Source organism: Peromyscus maniculatus, chromosome X (assembly GCF_049852395.1).
Source record: "Peromyscus maniculatus bairdii isolate BWxNUB_F1_BW_parent chromosome X, HU_Pman_BW_mat_3.1, whole genome shotgun sequence".
NCBI lineage: Eukaryota > Metazoa > Chordata > Mammalia > Rodentia > Cricetidae > Peromyscus > Peromyscus maniculatus.
The window spans coordinates 89,598,819-89,619,440 of record NC_134875.1 but is presented as its reverse complement, the minus strand read 5'-3'; the positions used below and the strand labels follow the sequence as shown (position 1 = coordinate 89,619,440).

Here is a 20,622-nt window from a genome sequence, read left to right as displayed (position 1 = left end):
AGTCAATCCCCCATTCCTACCTCCTCCAGGGCAAGGTTTCCCCTGGAGATTCAGCTCAACCTGGTAGATTCAGTTGAGGCAGGTCCAGTCCCCTCCTCCCTACACTAAGACTGAGAAAAGTGTCTCAGCATAGGCCCTAGGTTCCAAAAAGCCAGCCCATGCACCAAGGACAGGTCCCGGTTCCATTGCCTGGGGGCCTCCTAAACAGTTCAAGCTAATCAACTGTCTCACTTATCCAGAGGGCCTGGTCCAGTTCCATGGGGGTTCCTCAGCCATTGGTTCACAGTTCATGTGTTTCCACTAGTTTGGTTATTTGTCCCTGTGCTTTTTCCAATCATGGTCTCAATATCTCTTGCTCATATAATCCCTCCTCTCTCGCGCTGATTGGATTCCTGGAGCTCTACCTGGGCCTTGGCTGTGGATCTCTGCATCTGCTTCCATCAGTCACTGGATGAGATTTCTATCATGACAGTTAGGGTGTTTGGCCATCCGCTCACCAGAGCAGGTCAGCTCAGGCTTTCTCTCAACCATTGCTAGTAGTCTATTGTGGAGGTATCTTTGTGGATTACTGGGACCTCTTTAGTTTTCTGCTTCTTCCTATTCCCATGGGGGTCCTCATTTATCATGGTATCTCTTTCCTTGTTCTCCCACTCTGTTCCTGATCTAGCTGGGACCTCCTGCTCCCCTAAGCTCTCTTTCCCCTGACCCTTGCCCTCCATTACCTCCCCCACCCCCAGTTTGCTCATGTAGATCTCATCCATTTCTCTGTCGTTGGGCAATCCCTGTGTCTTTCTTAGGGTCCTCTTTACTAGGTAGCCTCCCTGGAATTGTGAGTTGCAGTCTGGTTATCCTTTGCTTTACATCTAGTATCCACTTACAAGTGATTATATACCATGTTTGTCTTTCTGAGTCTGGGTTTCCTCACTCAGGATGATTTTTCCTAGTTCCATCCATTTGCCTACAAACCTCATGATGTCATTATTGAGAAAAGAAGATCTTAAGGGAAGATAAAGAGAAGGAAAGTGAGAGTGATGAAATACAAGTTGGGGGAGCTACAAAGAGAGATGAATGTACCAAGAAGAAGTAGGCAGGAGGGAAGGCAGTAGGTGAGGACAAAATACAGCAAAACATGTATGGAAAGCATATTAATGCATATGTATCAAAAGGCCATAATAAAGCCCACCCAGTACTTTGAATGCTAACTTTAAAAACTAGTTTTTGCCTTTGTGTTCTCTCCCTCTCCCAACATGTTGGCTTCAGCAAAAAAAAGGGGGGAGGGGATAAGGGGAAGACCCTCTCCCTAACAGACTTTCTAGCTGAGGATGGGGATACTGGTGGAGGAAGCACCTATGTCTCCAAACCAGTCAGCTGGGATGATGAAACAGACGATCTGGAAGGAGATGTGTCAACAACTTGGCATAGTAACAATGACAATGTGTATAGGGCACCTCAAGTTGATCATTCTATCCTTCCCAGTGCTCCACAGGCTGCTCAGGAACCCACTATCGATGGGAGCCCTCTTCCCAAATCTCTACCCTACAGTGCTCTTCTAAGGAACCTGCCCTGTGATGTGACAGAAGACTCCATTAAGGAATTCTTAAGAGGGTGAAATATCAACACTGTATGTTTACCACATGAAGCCAATAATCCAGACAGATCTAAAACTGCAGAATTTGAGGGCCTGAATTGTCTCTGCTCAGTGTTCTGAGACTCAATGAAGAGTCTCTAGGCAACAGGAGAATTTTGGTGGACATTACTGGCCAAGCACAGGATAAAGACAGGGATAATTGTTTGTTTGGTTTTTTTTCCATCAAGACAAAACAGACACAGACTATAGGGACCATCCTGCCACAGACAACTTTGATGGCTACCCACCTAGAAGAGGTGATGATATCTTTGGAGACAGGTATTGAGATCTTCAGATTAGTATCAGAACAGGTATCAGGAAGGATATTGGGATGGCCCACACTGAGAAACTGATCGCTAAGGGGGCCAGATAGCTATGATGACCAAGGCAGCAGAGACTATGACCGAGGCTATGACTCCAGGATAGGCAGTGGCTGGAGAGCATTTGCTAGTGTGAACCGTGGGGACTACAGAGGAGGTAGTGACCGCTGTGAAGACCAGTATGACAGATGGGACAATAGGTCATGAAGCTCCAGGGATGATTACTCTCAGGACAATTAGAGGATGGATGACAAAGACCCCCCACCCCCCACCCAAAGACCCAAACTGAATCTAAAGCTGCAGAGTATGCCTAAGGAAGACGATTCCTCCGCTAGCACCTCCCAGTCCAGTTGAGCGGCTTCTGTCTTTGGAGGAGCAAAGCCTGTTGACACAGCTGCTAGAGAACGAGAAGCAGCAGACTACAGAAGGAGCAGAAGTTGTAGCGCCAGCTGGATGTGAGCCAAAACTAGACTGCCGGCTCCAGGAGAGAAGCCCAAGTTGGCGAAGGGAAGAAACTTGGGAAAGAGAACGGTTGAGGACAGGAAGTGAGTCATCGCAGACTTGGGCCCCAGCCACATCTGGCAGAAATACATGAAGGAGAGAGTGAGACATCTCTAGAAAATGAAACACCCAGTAGGAAAGACTGTCACTCTCTAATCTCTAAACCTGATCCTCCTCTAAAGATAATACCAGTCCCTCCACCAAATGAGAATGTGTGGTTCGTCCTGCTTGATCTCAGAGCTAGGCATAGAGCAGCAGTCCCCTACAAAAGGTGGAGAGAAAGTAGCTCCAGCTCAACCCTCTGAGGGAAGACCATCAAGGAAAAATGAAAATAAAATGGATGAGGTGTCCCAAGGGGCCAAAGTGGGAACTCCAGCTGTGGTCCTGGAAATGGAGAGAACAAAGACCACTGGAAGGAGTTGGATAGGAAAGATGGCAAAAAGATCAACACTCCAGATCTGCACCTGAGTCAAAGAAATCTGACAAGAATCAAGAATCCAGCCTCTAATTTCAGTTCTGCAAGCAAGCATGCTGCTTTCTCCATGGATGGTGAAGAAAAGGATGAGGGAGGTGGCTGCGATGAGTAGACCTCCACATCCTGTGCTTTCTCTTAGTCTCTCTACCCTGGAACATTCAAGAACAAATCAAACCTCTATCTAGACAAGAGAAAATGAAACTCACAATCTTCTGAAGACCTTTCTTAACTAAAAAAATTAATGAAATGAAATTCTTTTGGATGCTGCTACAGCCTTTTAAAATATTGAAGTAACTGGAGAATCACCATTGTAGCCAGAGACATGTGGCTACTGCTTATGAATGGAGAAGTTGTGGTATGTTCTGATGATACCTGTGTGACTAGTGCCTGGGGCTCCATTCAGCAGAAATGTAGAGACAGTGAGATTCACTCAGCCAAATCAGTTAGGACGTAGAGAAAGGTACAAGGACGAGTGAGATTTCTACCTTTTTAATTCTTATTCTATGGTGGCATCCATGAATTCCCAAACATTACCTGATTAAATTTCCCATCCTTAGAAAGGTAGATTTAGTCTCTCAAGTTGTTTTATTCTCCAGGAGGCTGCCAGACCTTCTACTGTAATTCTGACTTAACTGGGGTCAGCCGAGGGGGAACTGTATTATTTTTTACTCCCCTCTCCCCTCAAAGGGGTAGTTGGAAGTGAATCTACAGGCCACTAACAAGTAGTACTGCTTGGCAATCAAAATAAATAGGAAACTCAGTCTCAATCATGGTTTGAAAAGTTTTGGGAAGGTAATCAATAACAGGATACCAGGTAGTAAGGGAAGTGGTGTGACCTCCAATAAACACAAGAATGAGGAAGCACTTAGAAGTTGTGGGAAATTTCAGTCTTGTGTATCCTGATTTTGCCTCTTTTAAACATTGTCCTTCCTAAAGGTTGAGGTATATCCACATGTGGTGATATATTGTATACCCTAATAAAATTTGCCTGAAGATCAGAGAACAGAACAAGCCACTAGATTAAACATAGGTACCAGGCAGTGGTGGAACACACCTTAAATCCTAGCACTCGGGAGACAGAGATCCGTCTGGATCTCTGTGAGTTCAAAGCCACCCTGGACTACATGAGATTGATTCAGTCTAAGAGAGAAACAGCCAGGCAGTGGTGGCACACACCTTTAATCCCAGCACTTGGGAGTCATACACCTTTAATTCCAGCACTTGAGATTTCATACCTTTGCTACCAGTATTTGGGAAGCACACACGCCTTTAACCCCAGCACTAGGAAGTGATATGGCTGAGCAGAGAAAGGTATATAAGGCATGAGGATACAGTAACTAGAAGCCTTTTTGGCTAGAAGCCCCCACCACCACCTTTTTTTTTTTTTGGTCTGGAGCCCTTTTGGCTGAAGACTTCAGTCAGAGGATTCATTGTCGAGTTGGAGAGGTGAGAAGTAGCTGTAGCTTGTTCCTTTGTCTCTCTGATCTTCCAGCATTTACCCCAATATCTGACTCTGGGTTTTTTATTATAAGACCATTTAGATTTTTGAGCAACATCCACATTCTTTCAAATCCTTGTCACTCTGGTCATTTCATGTTCTTGATGACACTGTTAGCCTCCTAGAAGCAGTAAGTCACACACCTGCTCTCACAAGTATTTGATCTTGGCAACAAGAAGCTGAGGCCTGAGGAACCACCGTTTTTCTCAAGCATACCGGCTCTGTGGTATCTTTGATTTCTGCCCCTGTCTGCCTGCTCCTGCTGCTTCCACACCGCTCCCCCTGGAGATCAGAGTGCTTCAATTGATGGACTTGGATGGTGAATAGGGATGCATAAAAGGGGAGAGTTGAGTTGCAGGTATTCCGCCTGGATTGCGGTGTTAAGGTTTCTACAAGTTTCCTTCTCTGAAACCCCATGCCAGTGCTTGGTTTTCTAATGTAACCTACAGTATGTGGGTTTCTGCTTAGAAGAGTTGGCTTCTTAACTTCCCTCAAGAATAAAGGATAATGCAAAGAACTATAGAACATGGTCCTGGTTTCTCTTGCAACACAGTAGCTTGACCTGTCTGCTTTTGATGTGCACCTTTGTAGGGATCAGTTCCAAAGATGGCAAGCTTCCCTGCTGTGGGAAGTCAGCGTACCTGCAGACAAATGATACCTTGGTCTGAATGTGCAAGCCCCAGGCCTGCTGTGCAGGAACGCTGGTTTAGTGTGCAGCAGCAGGGGGCATAGCAAGTCGCTTATCCAGTGCACTTGATTGGCTGGTACCTAGGCAGTGGGCGTTTAGAGAGAGACCCACGGTTGAATGGAGTAAAAACAAACTGATTGTAGACAATGAAAAGGTAGTTTGCCTTCTTTGTGTCTATTTCCCTCCCAGATAGTTGCAGCCAAAAGGAAGCTGTCGTGTCCCTTCTCCTACTCTGCTCCTCTGTTAAAATAAAAACAGGGGTAGACTTACGTCCAGCTCCTGAATACATGTAAAATTTCTTCTAGGAAATTAGACAAAAATATTTTCTATGAAAATGACTTGAGAGATGTCTTGAGAAGTAAAATCCCATCCTTTTTTTTTTTTTTTTTTTTTTTTGCAGGGGAGGGTTTTGAGACAGGGTTTCTCTGTGTAGCTTTGTGCCTTTTATAGAACTCACTCTGTAGACCAGGCTGGCCTCGAACTCACAGAGATCCGCCTGGCTCTGCCTCCTGAGTGCTATGATTAAAGGCATGCGCCACCACTGCTCGGCAAATCCCATCCTTTTGGTCAAGGTTTTTTTTTTTTCTTGTTTTTTTTTTCTCTCTCTCTCCAAATAAATCCACTCTTTAAACTAATACTAAAAACAAAAAGAAAGAAAGGGAGGAAGGAAGGAAGAAAAGAAAAGGAAGAACAATATCCCTTGCTTTCCTTTTCTTTTGAAACAGTACTTGGTGTCTTCCAGGAGGAGGACAGTGCAGGGAAGAAGGGCATTGTACCCTCCACCAAATGTTTTCCTAGGTCAAGGGAGGGAAAGGAAACCAGGCACAATGGCTCGTATCTGTAGTCACAGCATGAAGGAGGCTAAGGTAGGACGATTGCAGTGAGTTGGAGATTAGCCTGGGTGACCTTGAGAGTGAGGCAGAGACAGAGAGGGAGACAGACAGAGACACACAGAGAGGAAATCATCCATTCCTCCATTCCTACTTCTTTCTTGGGTAGCCCTAGAGACAGGGGGTACTTGCCAAAACGGTTGAATGAGTGGTAAATGGTCAGGCTGGATGAGATGTCTTACAAACGACAATAGGTCCAGCCTGTATTGTTGCTCCCAAGGTCCTCGGAATAGTCTACCAACCAGCTGAGGATTCTAATCTGAGGGATATTCAATGAATCTAAGCACACTGAATTCTTAGTCCATTCACTTTATTCTTCTATGATGATTCTATCTGCAGTTTCTTTTCTGCTCTCTTACTTAGCTCCTCTCGGTCCCTCCTGCTCTCAGTTCCTTCTGCTGTTCTCTTATCATTCTACCTAGTTCTTTCCCTCTCTGTCCTCATCTTTGTTCTTCTCCATCAATCCTCTTCCTCTAGTGCTCTCAGAGAACCAGTATATATACCCACACAGTAATTCTTTGGTAAAGCAATGTGAGGCTTGAAGTTTTCAGGGTCTCAGGGAGAGGTGATAAGGACCCACTCATAAAGCAATTAATTGTCAGCTTCCAATTACAACCCAAAAGGGGAGTGACTAAAGGGGAGTTCTCTGGTAGGGTCAACTAAAGGCTAAGATCAATTAGGGAATTTATGTGCTCTAACTATAATCTAGAAATGGCTAGATAGAATGTTAGGGGTCAGTAAGTCACAAGAAAGTAAACTGTCTTTGGTGCCACTCCCCCCACATGCTCGTCCCAGCTGCAGCTGCTTTCTGATAGGGAGGGGGACATATGTTAGGTGGCTAAGCAACCTATGTCAGAGCATGTAGTATTTGGTTAGTAAAAGCACTTTCTCTCAGAGTTATTGCTGAGGAGAAAATCTAGGAATAGCACCTGGCTGAGGAGGAATAAAAACTTAATTTGCACAAGAAAGAAGCTTGGCACCTGTTGCCTGCCTGGCCTGGAGGCAATCTCCTTGGGTCAGTGGGAAGTAACTGCCTTAACTCAGTATCTAGCAAATGGCTAAAACTTCATCCCAGGAATGTGAGCAGTAAATCTCTTAAGTTAGGGTCTTGTGTAAATAACCCGGGGTGAAGGTAAGGAGTTAAGGATTTAAATGTTAGTGGTTCTTTTCTCTATCTATGAGTGAGATGAGCTAATGTTTATCTATGTGCAGTTTTGTCCTTGGAAAAAGGTATTTTACCTGAAATACTTTTGTCTGGAGAATGGCCCTGGCCAGATATATGTTAATGAAAAATAAACACAGCTGGGGACAGTTGTCGAATTATCCAATTACCCCAAATGTATAGGGAAAGTTGTGCCCAAGATTGAGATGCAATCGTGAGATTACATGTACACATAACATGAAAATGCACAGTAAATGGTAAGAATCATAGCTGTTATTGCATAAGAAGTTTACAACAAGAGACAGCCAGTTCATTCAAAAGGCAGTAATTCCATAACGCCTTGCGTGATGGTTTCCTCTAACAGAACCCTTAGTTCTCTGATAGGTTGACCTTCTGAACACTAGTTGTCACTGCTGTGTACTCTCATGGACTTTCACTACCAGCGACTCTCAATAGAGATGGAGTGGCTGGTAGTTGAAGGACAACTATGTATAGAGGACTAGCCATGAATTGATAATTCAAATCCTTCATAGTTCTATGGAAGGGACGTGAAGATGCAGTCCAGCGGAGTGCTTGCCTAATATTTTCAAGGTATTGGTTTCCATCTGCAGCACAATGAAGCAGAAGTGCTTGAGCAGCGTATTTCCCTGGGGTGGATGTATGCAGGGATAGAGAGAAGAAGGAGGAAGGGATGAAAGGAGAATCATTGAAGAACAGGTTAGACTCAATACTGGTAGGGTTGCCAAGGGAACACCTGTGAGACTGTGGGCACAAGATAGGCACAAAAATGCCTCTATTCTCTCTGCCAAGCATCATCAGGTTAAGTAGAAATACAGAAAACAAAGTCTGACTTAGACTTAGTGCCTGTGAAGTAAGAAATCAAGAAGAAAAACAGTAACTTAAGTTTGACAAACTGTGTATTCAATCAGTTTCATGTCAAGAAATGTGGCTGATTATTTTTCACTGAAACAATCAGGTGAATCAACTTGACCAAGTGATCAGCTAAGTTTTAATATTATAAAGGTAAAACCATGTATCTGGTCACCAAGTTTCCTGTTAATGATAATTGTATATGTGGCGAGTGTCAGTTATGTAGTAATAACATTGACAAAATTATTTGTAGGGCTAGCTTCTCTTGTTCTGGACAACACTTCTCCCTGTTCATAACATCAAAATAGTTGCTCAGGCTAGAAGAGAACTGAATTCCTCTTTTTTGTTTCAGACTCTGACAATGGACAAGGGAGGGGTCCATCTGTAACATGTCAGCCGCTAGCCTGGGTAGTCACCTCAGAGTTGCCCAACTAGACCAGTACTTCAATTTGTGATAGGAGCTCTATGGCGATATTTTAATTGTACTGAAATGTGATTTTGTTTGTATGTTAATAACTAAAGTTGCCTGGGGGTCAGAGCTAATAGCAAGCCATAGTCGAGCTGGGCGTTCATGGCGCACGCCTTTAATCCCAGCACTTGGTAGGCAGAGCTAAGTAGATCTCTGTGTGGTCAAGGATACAGCCAGCATTGGAGACACATGCCTTTAATCTCAATACCATAGAAGACCTGGAGGGCTGTACATACAGGCAGTGATGAGGCAGTTGGGTGGTTGGGTTTACAACCAATCAGAAGGCAGAATAGAAAGTCTATATAAAGACAAACAGATAGGAAGTAGGTCTTTTTCGGAGAGGTCTCTTGGCTGAAGAGGCTAGCTGCAGCAGACGGGTAAGGTTCTCAGCTCTGATCTCTTGGCTTTCTTCTTTGCATTGGTTCTGTGTTTCTTATTTAATAAGACGGTTGGTTACATCTACAGAGCTCAGTACTATCACTTCTTAGCAGCATATCAAAACCCAATTCCAAGATGGCTGGCATGTTCTTTGGGTCACTTAGTTTCAAGGGAATTAGCTAGATTTATGTTTTCCTTCCCACTGTAGCTCTGCTCACCTCTCCCATCTCACCCCAGCACAGAGTCTTTTCTAGACAGAGTAAGATTTGTGTTGAGGAGTCATCCCTTAGTATATTTCTTTCTTTTATTGAATGGTTTTCATTCATTTCCCCTTGAGTCTTGATTTGATAATAATATAAAGAGATGCCTGGTACAAACCAGCTAAAATTATTTATGAACTTCCTAACTGCAAATAGTAAGCACCCCCAAAGAAAAAATGCCAGCTGTATTATAACCTCAGTCTAATTAATCTTGGTTTCCGGATTCAGAACCCATACCTAATATACCATGGGCTTGGAACATAGCCTGTCTTAGACTGTGGCCATTACTAAATTGCTACAGATACTTAAATATTGCTACACGGTCACTGAAAATGGGTATTTGGTGGTAGAAAAAATTGGGACTTGAGCGTCAAAAGGTGATTTTTTTTTTTTACTAAAATGGTGTCAGATCTCTTAATTAACTTCATCTCTTGGCCTGAGAATACAGCTCAGAGATACACAGTCATCTCAAATATGCAAAGATATGGGTTTGACCCCCAGCACTTGAAAATGAAAACTCTTTTTTTTTTTTTTTCGAGACAGGGTTTTTCTGTGTAGCTTTGCGCCTTTCCTGGAACTCACTTGGTAGCCCAGGCTGGCCTCGAACTCACAGAGATCCGCCTGGCTCTGCCTCCCGAGTGCTGGGATTAAAGGCGTGCGCCACCACCGCCCAGCGAAAATGAAAACTCTTTGATCTCAGATATTCAATATATATTAAAATTTTAATTAAAATAGAAATATATCACTTTTCTCCTTCCCTTTACTCCCTTTAACCATTCCCAAGTACTCTTCCTTCTAACCATTCCTATACCCACTCAACTCCCAGATTGATAGATAGCCTCTTCTTCTTTGATTAATATAGTTACACATGTATGTATGTATAAAATGCATAAATATAAAAATACAGTCTGCTGCACCCATTTTTGTTGTTTGTGTGTATATGGTTTCAGGGCTGACCACTTCATGTTATATAACCACTGTCTTAGTTAGGATTTCTATTGCCATGAAGAGACATCATTACCACAGTAACTCTTATAAAGGAAAACATTTAATTGGGAGGGAGGCTCACTTACAGTTTCAGAGGTTCAGTCCATTATCATCATGAAAGGGAACATACTAATGTACAGGCACATGTAGTGCTGGAGTAGTAATTGAGAGAGTCCTGTATTTTGCAGGCAACAGAAAGTGGACTGAGACATTGGGTGTGTATCCTGAGTATAGAAAACCTCAAAGCCCTTCCCCAACAGTGACACACTTCCTCCACCAAAGTCATACCCACTCCAACAAAGCCACACCTCCTTATAGTGCCACTCCCTATGAGATTATGGGACCCAATTGCATTCAAACTACCACAACCACTAAAGGGGATCATCCCTGGGAAAGGCAGTTATTAGTTGCCTATAGTTTTTTGTCTATAGGTTGGACCACATGAACATTTCTCCTCTCCACATTAATATATCTTTTTGTATTGTCATTGTTTAGTTAGGTTTTGTTTATACAGCCATTTCTAAGAGAAACTGTTTCACAGACAACTTCCTTATATTCTGGCTCTTACAACCTTTTACCACCACCCTTTCTGTGATGTTCCCTGAGCCATAGATACAGAAGCTATGATATAGTTGTAACCAATGGAGCTGGATCCATTGACCTCTGTATTGTGTCCAGTTGTGGTTTTCAGTGATGGTCTCCATTTTCTGTAAAAAAGAAGACTCTTTGATGAGAGTAGGAACTACACTTACTCATGAGTATAAGGATAAGATTTATAAGTTATGGTGATATTTTATTTGTACTGAAATGTTATTTTATTTGTATGTTAATAAATAAAGTTGTCTGGGGATCAGAGCTAATAGGAAGCCATAGCAGAAGCTGGGTGGTGGTGGTGGTGGTGGTGGTGGTGGTGGTGGTGGTGGTGGTGGTGGTGATGGTGATGCATGCCTTTAATCCCAGCTCTTGGGAGGTAGAGCTAGGCAGATCTCTGTGTGTTCAAGGATACAGCCAGCATTGGAGACACACACCTTTAATCTCAATACCAACCATAGAAGACCTGGAGTTCTGTATAGGTGGGCAGTGACGAGGAGGTCATGTGGTTGGGTTTACAACCAATGAGAAAGCAGAACAGAAAGTCTATAAAAAGACAGATACACAGGCAGTAGCTCTCTTGCTGAGGAGGACAGCAGTGGCAGTAAAGGGTAAAGTTTTTAGCTCTTAGCTATTGCTCTGACCTCTTGGGCTTTTAACTCTGCAATCGGCTCTGTGTTTCTTATTTAATAAGACTTCATCTACAATAAGTAGTTAGGAATTATGCTGGTCTAGCAAAGTGGTGGTAGTGGATTATCTTGTATCCATGACCTCACTGGCCTATGGAAGTTGGCTAGGTTTCTAATACTAGGCATGATTCTCCACCACCCAGATATATGTATTTATACATTTTGCTCTGTACCTATTTTTATGAATGTACTTTGTCTTCTCATCACTGTTACACCTATGTAGCTTTCATTAGTATATCTAAGTTTTTATGCTTACAAAATTATGCATTGTTTTCTTTTGAACAATAGCCTATAAAATGTTTCACATTTTTCCTGTTTGTCAGGCAAATTCTCTATTTTTTCCTCTTACATTTATTTTTAATTACATTACTTTCCCTCATCCCTTTCCTCCTTCCAGCTTTTCCCAAGTCCCCTCCCTCCAACTCTTTCCTTGTTCTACCAACTCTCAAATTGATAGTCCTTTCCCCCAATTATTACTGTGTGTGTGTGTGTGTGTATGTGTGTGTATGCACACAAATATATAAATACAATGTACTGAGTCCACTTTCGCTCTTTGTGTGTATATGGGTCTCAAGGCTGAGCTCATCCCTGAGAAAGGCTAACTTTCTCACCAGTGGTTTGTAGTTCCTTGTCCAGGGGTGGGATCCCATGAGATAGTTCCCCTTCCATGTTAGCATATCTATTAATATGACAATGTTCAGATCTTTTTCATGCAGCCATTTCTTTTCTTTTTTTTTTTTTTTTGAGACAGGGTTTCTCTGTGTAGCTTTGCGCCTTTCCTGGAGCTCACTTGGTAGCCCAGGCTGGCCTTGAACTCACAGAGATCCACCTGGCTCTGCCTCCCGAGTGCTGGGATTAAAGGCGTGCGCCACCAACGCCCGGCTCATGCAGCCATTTCTATGAGAGACTGTTTCATGGTGGATTTCTGACTGCTTAGACCAACTATTCTAAAGATTTCTTGTGCCTCATACTGAGGCTCTTGTTAGTCTGTGGTTTTTGTGTGGAGCATTGTCAGCACTAGTTCTACAAGGGAAGTAACTTCCCTTAATATGTGTATAAATATAATTACATATATAACATAATATATATACATTAGATATATCTCACATATATGTTTATTAAAATGATATATGTATATACATATGTGAACTGTATATGCATAAATATAAAATATTTACATTAATATAAAATAATAAGACCCCTTGAGGCTTTATCAAACAATCTTGGTGATATTTCTCCTTCCTTGTCCTCCTCCTGTATTGACCTCCCTTCCCACTACCCTGTTGGAATCCCGCTCACTGTTTTTCAATTTCTTACATCACATCACCTGTATGTTTCTATTTCTCTCCCAACCCTTCCCACCTATAGTCCCTTTATACTTCCCTGGTTTCTGACATCTGAAGATTTGGAGCTATGAACCACAGATGAGAGAGGACTTGCAATGATTGTCTTTCTGGGTCTGTTACCTCATAATCTTTTCTAAGTCCATCAGTTTACCTGAAAATTTCATGATTCCTTTAATAAAAACAGCTGAATAGTATTCCATAGTGTATATAGTACCACATTTTTATTGTCAATTCATCTATTGAAAGACATTTAGGTCAGAGGTTCTCAACCTATAGGTTGCAACCCCTTGTATGGTCAAACTACCCTTTCACAGGGGTCACCTAAGACCATCAGAAAACTAGATATTTACATTACAATTCATAACAGTAGCAAAATTACAGTTATGAAGTAGCAGCACAATTAATTTTATGGTTGGGATCACCACAATATGAGGAGCTGCATTAAAGCGTCACAGCATTGGGAAGGTTGAGAACCACTGATTTAGGTTGTTCCCATGTCCTAGCTATTGTGAATAAGCTGATAATGAACGTTGCTGAGCAAGTATCTGTGGAGTAGGACGTCAAGTCCTTTGGTCTTATGCCAAGGAGTAGGATTGCTAGGTCGTATGGCAGATTTATTTTTACTTTTATGAAAATTCCTCATACTGGTTTCCAGAGTGCCTGCACAATTTTCATTCCCTCCAACAGTGAATGAGGGCTCCTCTTTATCCACAACCTCAGCAGCATTTGTTGTCAGTTGTTTTGTTGATCTTGGCCATTTTGGTTGTAGTTTTGTTTGTTTTTTCTTTAGTTTTTATTTTTTTGCATTTTCCTAATTGCTAAGGGTGGTGAATACTTTTTGAGGTATCTCATAGCCATTTTTTATTTCTTCTAGTGAGCACTCTCTGTTTAGATACATAGCACAGGTTTTTGTTGTTTCTGACTTGTTTTGTTTTGTGGGGTTTTTTGTTTGTTTGTTTTTCTAGACAGGGTTTCTCTGTGCAGCTTTGCGCCTTTCCTGGAACTCACTTGGTAGCCCAGGCTGGCCTCGAACTCACAGAGATCCGCCTGGCTCTGCCTCCCGAGTGCTGGGATTAAATGCGCCCAGCTTCTGTCTTGTTTTTTGAGACAGGGGTTCTCTCTGTAGCTGTGGCTGTCCTGGAACTCACTCTGTAGATCATGCTGACCTTCAACTCACAGAGAGCCTCCTGCCTCTGCCTCACAAGTGCTGGGATTAAAGGTATGTGCTGCTACCACCCAGCCAATAGCTCATTTTTAATTGGGATATTTGTTTCCATAACCTTTGTTTTTTCATTTTTTTGTTTGTTTTGTTCTTGTTTAGTTCTTTGTATATTCTGGATAATAATCCTCTGTCAGATGTGTGGTTGGCAAATATTCTTTGCCACTCTGAGGTTTTCTTCTTCACTCGGTTTATTGTTTCCTTAGCTGTACAGAAAGTTTCTAGTTTTTGAAAACTGAAAATCTGTGAAGAAAGATTGAGAAAGACACCAGAAATGGACAGACATCCTATGCTCATGGGTTGGTAGAATAATATTGCTTCTGGCAGGATAGTCATTTTCACAATGTTCCATCACAACACATAAATTACATTTGGCCTTTTCCTAAGGTTCTGTTGCATTATAGTGCTTCCTACTTTACATTTCATAGTCTTTCTTTCTCCTCCTCACCCAGTTTTCTAAGTACTTCTCACTTTCCAGCTTGCCAGCAGCCAGCTCTCTCAGGGGACCAAGAGTTAGACATATTATTAGAACTCACAACAAAGACGTGATACATTTATTCCAAAACTCTTGTCTGAGTTATCACTGAGCTTCTGCCTGATACACAATTTTCTGACCCTAATTTCCAGTTTTCTGACCCTAATTTCATCCCTGGGCTGGGCTGGGACCAGGCTTCATTTTCTTCATAACTAGGTTCCTCCATTACTTTACTATAAATTCATTCATAGGCCAAATAGGAGTCAAACCTAACTGCAAGTGCCAAGCAGGTGCCCCAGCCTCCCTTTGGCATTAGGAAACTTTTTATTTTCTTCTAACCTTCCCAGAATTTCCATCTCCAGATGAGGCATGCTGTCAGATCTTGACAGATGATAGATAAAATTTGTTCCCTGTCCCCTCTTCTGACTTATACTATAGCTCTGTCTCCTCTGGCCTATGTACAACATAGAAGGTTCTCGTGAGGGACTGGCATGGCTTGAGGAACAACCAAAGTTAAGTTTCCTATGCAAAAACAACAAAAAAACAGAGAGAGAGAGAGAGAGAGAGAGAGAGAGAGAGAGAGAGAGAGACTGACTCAGCCTCCAATTTCCAAATCAATTTAATTAAACCCCTATTCGAAGTATCTGACTGAGGGTGGAACTTTGTATCTGCTCTTCTGGGGAGAAAATCTTGTATCAATCTGGAAAGCCGGCCAGCTCTTGGCAAGCCAGATAGAACGACAGCAACACATTTAGGAAAGCAGCCAGGCCAGCAGCACAAACTCAAAAAGTATCTTCCCAAGCTGTTCCAGAGAAGATCTGAGTCCTCCTTTCCAAGTCTCTTTAGGAACCTCCTGGGCTTCTGTACTGTGTACTGTACCCAAGTCTCCACCCATTTTTAGGGAAGAACCTAAACTGTATACTTGGGGACTGTTTTTTAATACCAAAGCGAATGCTATGTAGACATCTTGTTTGTTATTCCTAGAGATGACTTTCTTGTCCCCTTCCTCATCCTTCAGATGAGAAAGCATGCAAGGACTGGGAGTTCCACTTTAAAGGCAAGTCCAACAGGTGAAGCTCAACCTATCAGCCACTGTGTGGCACCATTGGCCCACTTTTCCATTCACAACTACTAGAAAGTGGCTGTGTACAAAGGAAATGAAATTGAAAACTCTACCACTTGCATGTGTATGTTTCTAGGGCTGATCACTTGGTTTACTGCATAACCTATCAAGGGGGTTATCCCTGGGAACACTAAATCTCCCTCCCTCAGCCGTTGTTGATTGCTGGTAGCTCTTTATCTAGGAATGCAGATAATGTTGAATGGACTCAACATGTTATGTTTATATGTTTATTCATATACGTAAAACAGCAATAGTTCAATAAGAGGGGGTGATTCATTTGGGAAGAAGTGAGAATATGAGAGGAGTAGGAAGGAGGAAAGGGAGGGAGAAATAGTAATTCAATTATATTTTGATTAAATAAGGAAATCTTGAAAACTTTCCTGAGGTCTAATTCCGACCAGGATAATAATATGATGTAGATGCTTACCTCCTATAAACCTTGATTCTTCATTTTGTTAAGCAGGAGACAGCTGAAAGTTACTAAGTTATTTTCCAACTTCATAATCCTGTGAATTGACATCCAATTGACAATCTTCATCCAAGTGACACAATTTTGCACTTTGGGCCATAAGCAAAATAAGCAGAGAAAGAAGCACACGGGTCAGGACATAAATACAAGGCTGAGGGTGTGGGGTGCTTTGCAACACATGAATCGGGATTTCTTCCGAACTTTCAATGGTAACAAGGAAAAGGTAATGGATCCATTCACTTGCTGAGTAAACGTGACCATGAACTTGGTGCCAGGCATTTCGTGACAGAGGCAAGGTTGTGGTGATTGACAGGACACTGAGGTGAATAAACCTCGGTGGTGTTTAGCAGCCAGTGAGGAAGAAGATGAGTAAACAAATTCCAGCAAACAAACCAGAATTATGGTGTGCACTGATTAGAAATTCAAACTGCTAGAGGCAGAGGGAAGGAGGAATGTACTCTGGTAAGGAAGGACTCACAGAGAAGAAAGCACTCCAGTTGTGCTTGGGCAGATAAACAGGCACTTAGGAGGAAAGGGTTGGAGAAAGTAATGGCAGGAAGGGGAGGGAAAGGCAAAGACGCCGAGAAGAAAAGGAAATGGCTTTAAGGAAAGGTGGGGGATTAATGCGTTTATGCTCTAGGGTCAAATAGGGAGTATACGAAATGGCGAGAGGAATACAATGAGGGAAGGGTTTGCAAAATAATTGGGGACCAGATTGTAGGTTTATCAAGCTCTTTTTACATGCTCACTTCCGTACACAGTGTAATGGGCAGACTCCCAAGATATAGACAGAGTTCTGATCCTTCAGCTTAAGGGAGGCAAATCCACTCCTCCACACATACCCACGACTACCCAAGAACAGTTAAGATGAATACAGCACAGAATTTACAAATAGGATTACATGAAATTAAAGTAAATATTTTAAGTGTTCAGTAGCCTTTGCTATCAAATGAAAGTGAAAATTACTTTGAGATTTCATCTTATTCCCGTAGAATGGCTATTATAATAAATGGTAGGTAAAATGTGGTGGTGGGGGGGAGAATACTGCTGGTTGAAGTCTGTACTGATTAGAAATTCCAATTTCTAGAGGCAGAGGGAAGGAGAACTGTACTCTGACCAAATGGTAAGAAAGGACTTGCTGAGAAGATTCCACTCCGGTGAAGAAGCAGGATAGATAGATATTTCCGAAGAGACTGATGCAACCACTGTGGAAATGAATGTGGAGAGTTCTCAAAACACTAGAAACGGGGTTCCATGAGGTGGCTCAGTAGGTACAGGCACTGGCAGAGAAGTGTTGGCATCCTGAGTTCAATTCTCCAGAGCTCCCATGAAGGTGGAAGGAGACAGCCAAGTCCACAAAATTGTCATCTGACCTCCACATGTGAACTGGAGCATGCATGTCCATGCACATATACACATGTAAAATAACCTAAAACTAGAACTTCTATATCCTACCACAGTCATACCTGCACATCCATGTTTGTTGCTTTTTTTTCTTTCTTTCTTTTTTTTTTTTTTTTGGTTTTTCGAGACAGGGTTTCTTTGTGTAGCTTTGCACCTTTCCTGAAATTCGCTTTGGAGACCAGGATGGCCTCGAACTCACAGAGATCCACCTGGCTCTGCCTCCTGAGTGCTGGGATTAAAGGCATGCGCCACCACCGCCCGGCTGTTTGTTGCTATTTTTCATGGTACCAAGAAATGGAATGGCTAGATGTCCATCAACTGATAAATTGATAACGAAAATACAATATATATGCACAATGGGATTTTATTCAGCCTTAGAGAATGATTAAATTTGTAGAAAAATAGATGGAAGTAAAAAATGACATTCAGTGGGTAATTCAGTCTTTGAAAGACAATGCTGTATGTTTTCTCTCATATGTGAGTTCAGTGTCTAATTATTAAATATGTATATTAGGTGGGAGTAAGTGTGGGTTGAGGGTAGGAAACCAGACAGGGACCATGAGATATGGGGGAAAGAAGCTTTATGGGAGACGGTTAGAAAGGGTAATAAAACACATGTGATATGAAAGGAGAAGGAAGGATACTATGAATCCAGCCATGTGCAGAAGTATAAGGGATGGGCAGGGGTGACATGGAGATGAGGAAGGGGAAGAGGAAGAGAAGGGAAGAATCCACCCAAACTAAGTATGTACGAAAATTTCATAAGGAAAGCTGTTAGTTTGTAAGTTAAATAAAATAAAATAAAGTCTGAATTGATTCATTCTGGAAAATAAAAAAGACTATGAAGGACTCGGGAGGTGGCTAATTTGGCAAAGAGCCTGCAACACAAGTATTTGGACCTGAGCTCAGATTTCCATCAGCTGGGTAAAAGCTAAGCACATTGGCGAGCAGCGATAACCCTGGTGCCTGGGGAGAGGAGAAGAAGAAACAGGTGGGTTCCTGAAGCTTGCAGGCCAGTCAGCCTAGCTGAAGGCTTGCACTCTAAGTTCAGTGGTTAGCCTAGAGTCTAGATGAACAAATGAAGTGGAAGAAAGCTACATGAAAGGACACTTGTGACAATGCGCCCCCCCCCACATGTTGCTAGGTTTGAAAATGCAGGAATATTTAGTGAGCCAGATAATTCAGAGAAAGAATACCTTTAGAAACAGGGAAAGGTAGAAAACTGCATTTGCCCTTAGGACCTCCAGAAGTGACTAGAATGTTGACAATACCTTAACTTTAGCCCAGTAAGACTTCTATTATAACTATCTATATGGCCAACACAAAATGGTATTTTGTAGATGTTTTGTCTCATATTTGTTTGTTTTTGTCTTTTGATTGTATATCATTTGTATATTATGGCTTCCAATTTGTGTGTGTGTGTGTGTATGTGTGTGTGTATGTGTGTGTGTGTGTGTGTGTGTGTGTGCTTCTTGTTCTTTTCAAACTCTTGTTTCTTTCTTTGTTTTATTTGCCTAATTGTTTTCTATAAAGAGAGAAAGAAAATTTGGAATTGGACGGATGGTGAGGTAGGGAAACTCTAGAAGGAGATGATGGAGGAGAATATATTGTATGAAAAATTATTTTCAATAAAATAAAACAAACGACTTCCGACATACTGAGCTGAAAAAGTAAGTTTTTATTTTAAGCCCCTAGATATACGACAATTTGTAAAAGCTGAAGTTATAAAACCAATATAATGGGGCCCTGAGTACATACATAACAAAAATTTTCTGGTATAAAAGGTATTCTAAGAAATAAAACAGTGTATTAATTATGAAAATACAGTGATTCTTGTCTTTGGGGAGATGAATCAAGGAAGGATTCCCCAAAGAGTTGACAGTAGATGTATTGTAGCAGAAAAGGTAGTTAGATATCTGGAGGAGATGGAAGTGTCCTGAAGATAGAGAGACACCGTGTACAGAAGTTCCAGCACAAAAGAGACTCTTGAGCTTAGGGAATCGGGAAGCAAACGGACTGGAGTATATATGGAGTAAGTTTTCTGGGGAGAAGGGGATTTGGATGAGCAAGGAGAGAGGGGAAACTGCTTCTTTCCGTTCCACTTTGGAAGCCAAGTTAGTCTGTGTTTCTGTCACTGGAGCCCTTGGTCATAGGCCTGTCTTACCTGTATTAAAAGAAAATGTGGGCCGGGTGGTGGTGGTGCAGGCCTTTAATCCCAGTACTTGGAAGGTGGATCTCTGTGAGTTCGAGGCCAGCCTGGGCTACAGAGTGAGTTCCAGGAAAGGCACAAAGCTACACAGAGAAACCCTGTCTTGAAAAACCAAGAAAAAAAAAAAGAAAATGTGAATATATGTTTATGTATGCATGTACATAATATATGTAATATGTTATATATTTATCGAAAATGAATTTATTTACAACTTTGGCCAGAACTGCCTTGCCTACAGAAGTATTACAACATGTAGAAAAGATGAAATAAAAGCCAGGAAATATGCATATGTAGATTTAGTTGTGGGCCCAGGCTGACAGAATTGGGAGATAAGACTTTCTCCTGGCAGTAGCAGCCAGGGCTCTTGGGGTCTGTCAGTTTTACTTTCAGAATATTATTTCCTGGAGAGATCCAATTAGTGCCCTGTAACACTGATGAGTTAATCTGGAAATTATCATAATAGGTGAATTAATCCAGTTTCAGAAAGACAAATATTGCATGTTGTCTCTAATTTGTGATTAGATCTTAAATAAAATGGTGTATGTTATATGGCACGAAAGTAGGAGTGAAATCGTCTGGGAGACCTAAGAGTCTAACAGGGCTGAGAAGGAGAGGCCAGAAGTGGGAGGTAGAGAAAACAGTATGAAAGTACATTATGTATTTGTATGAAAATGAAGTTTCTAAGAGGTCCAGTGGCTGGGTCAAGGAGCAGAAGTGGAGACTATGTGGAAATAAGAATCATCTGGGTATTCCATTAGCAAATTCTCATCTGTAGCAAAACAGGAGACTCTTTTAACTCCAGAGGTGGGAACTTGAAAGCAGGGGTGGTCCAGGCTATCAGGAGAAGGGGACATAGCCTTGTCTCAAAGGAATTGGAGTCTCTTCTGGTCCTGACACAAGTCACAGGCAAGAAGGTCTCTGTCCTATTCCCTTATACCTACCTTAGGCCTTGAAAAAAGAGCCTCTGGATCA

General features: G+C 42.0%; 1 pseudogene; it reads left to right on the top strand.

Moving 5' to 3' along the window:
• LOC102913089 (eukaryotic translation initiation factor 4B pseudogene) overlaps positions 1–4,277 on the top strand; it is a 36,979-nt pseudogene extending 32,702 nt beyond the window's left edge.
• Positions 4,278–20,622: the final 16,345 nt, after the last annotated feature.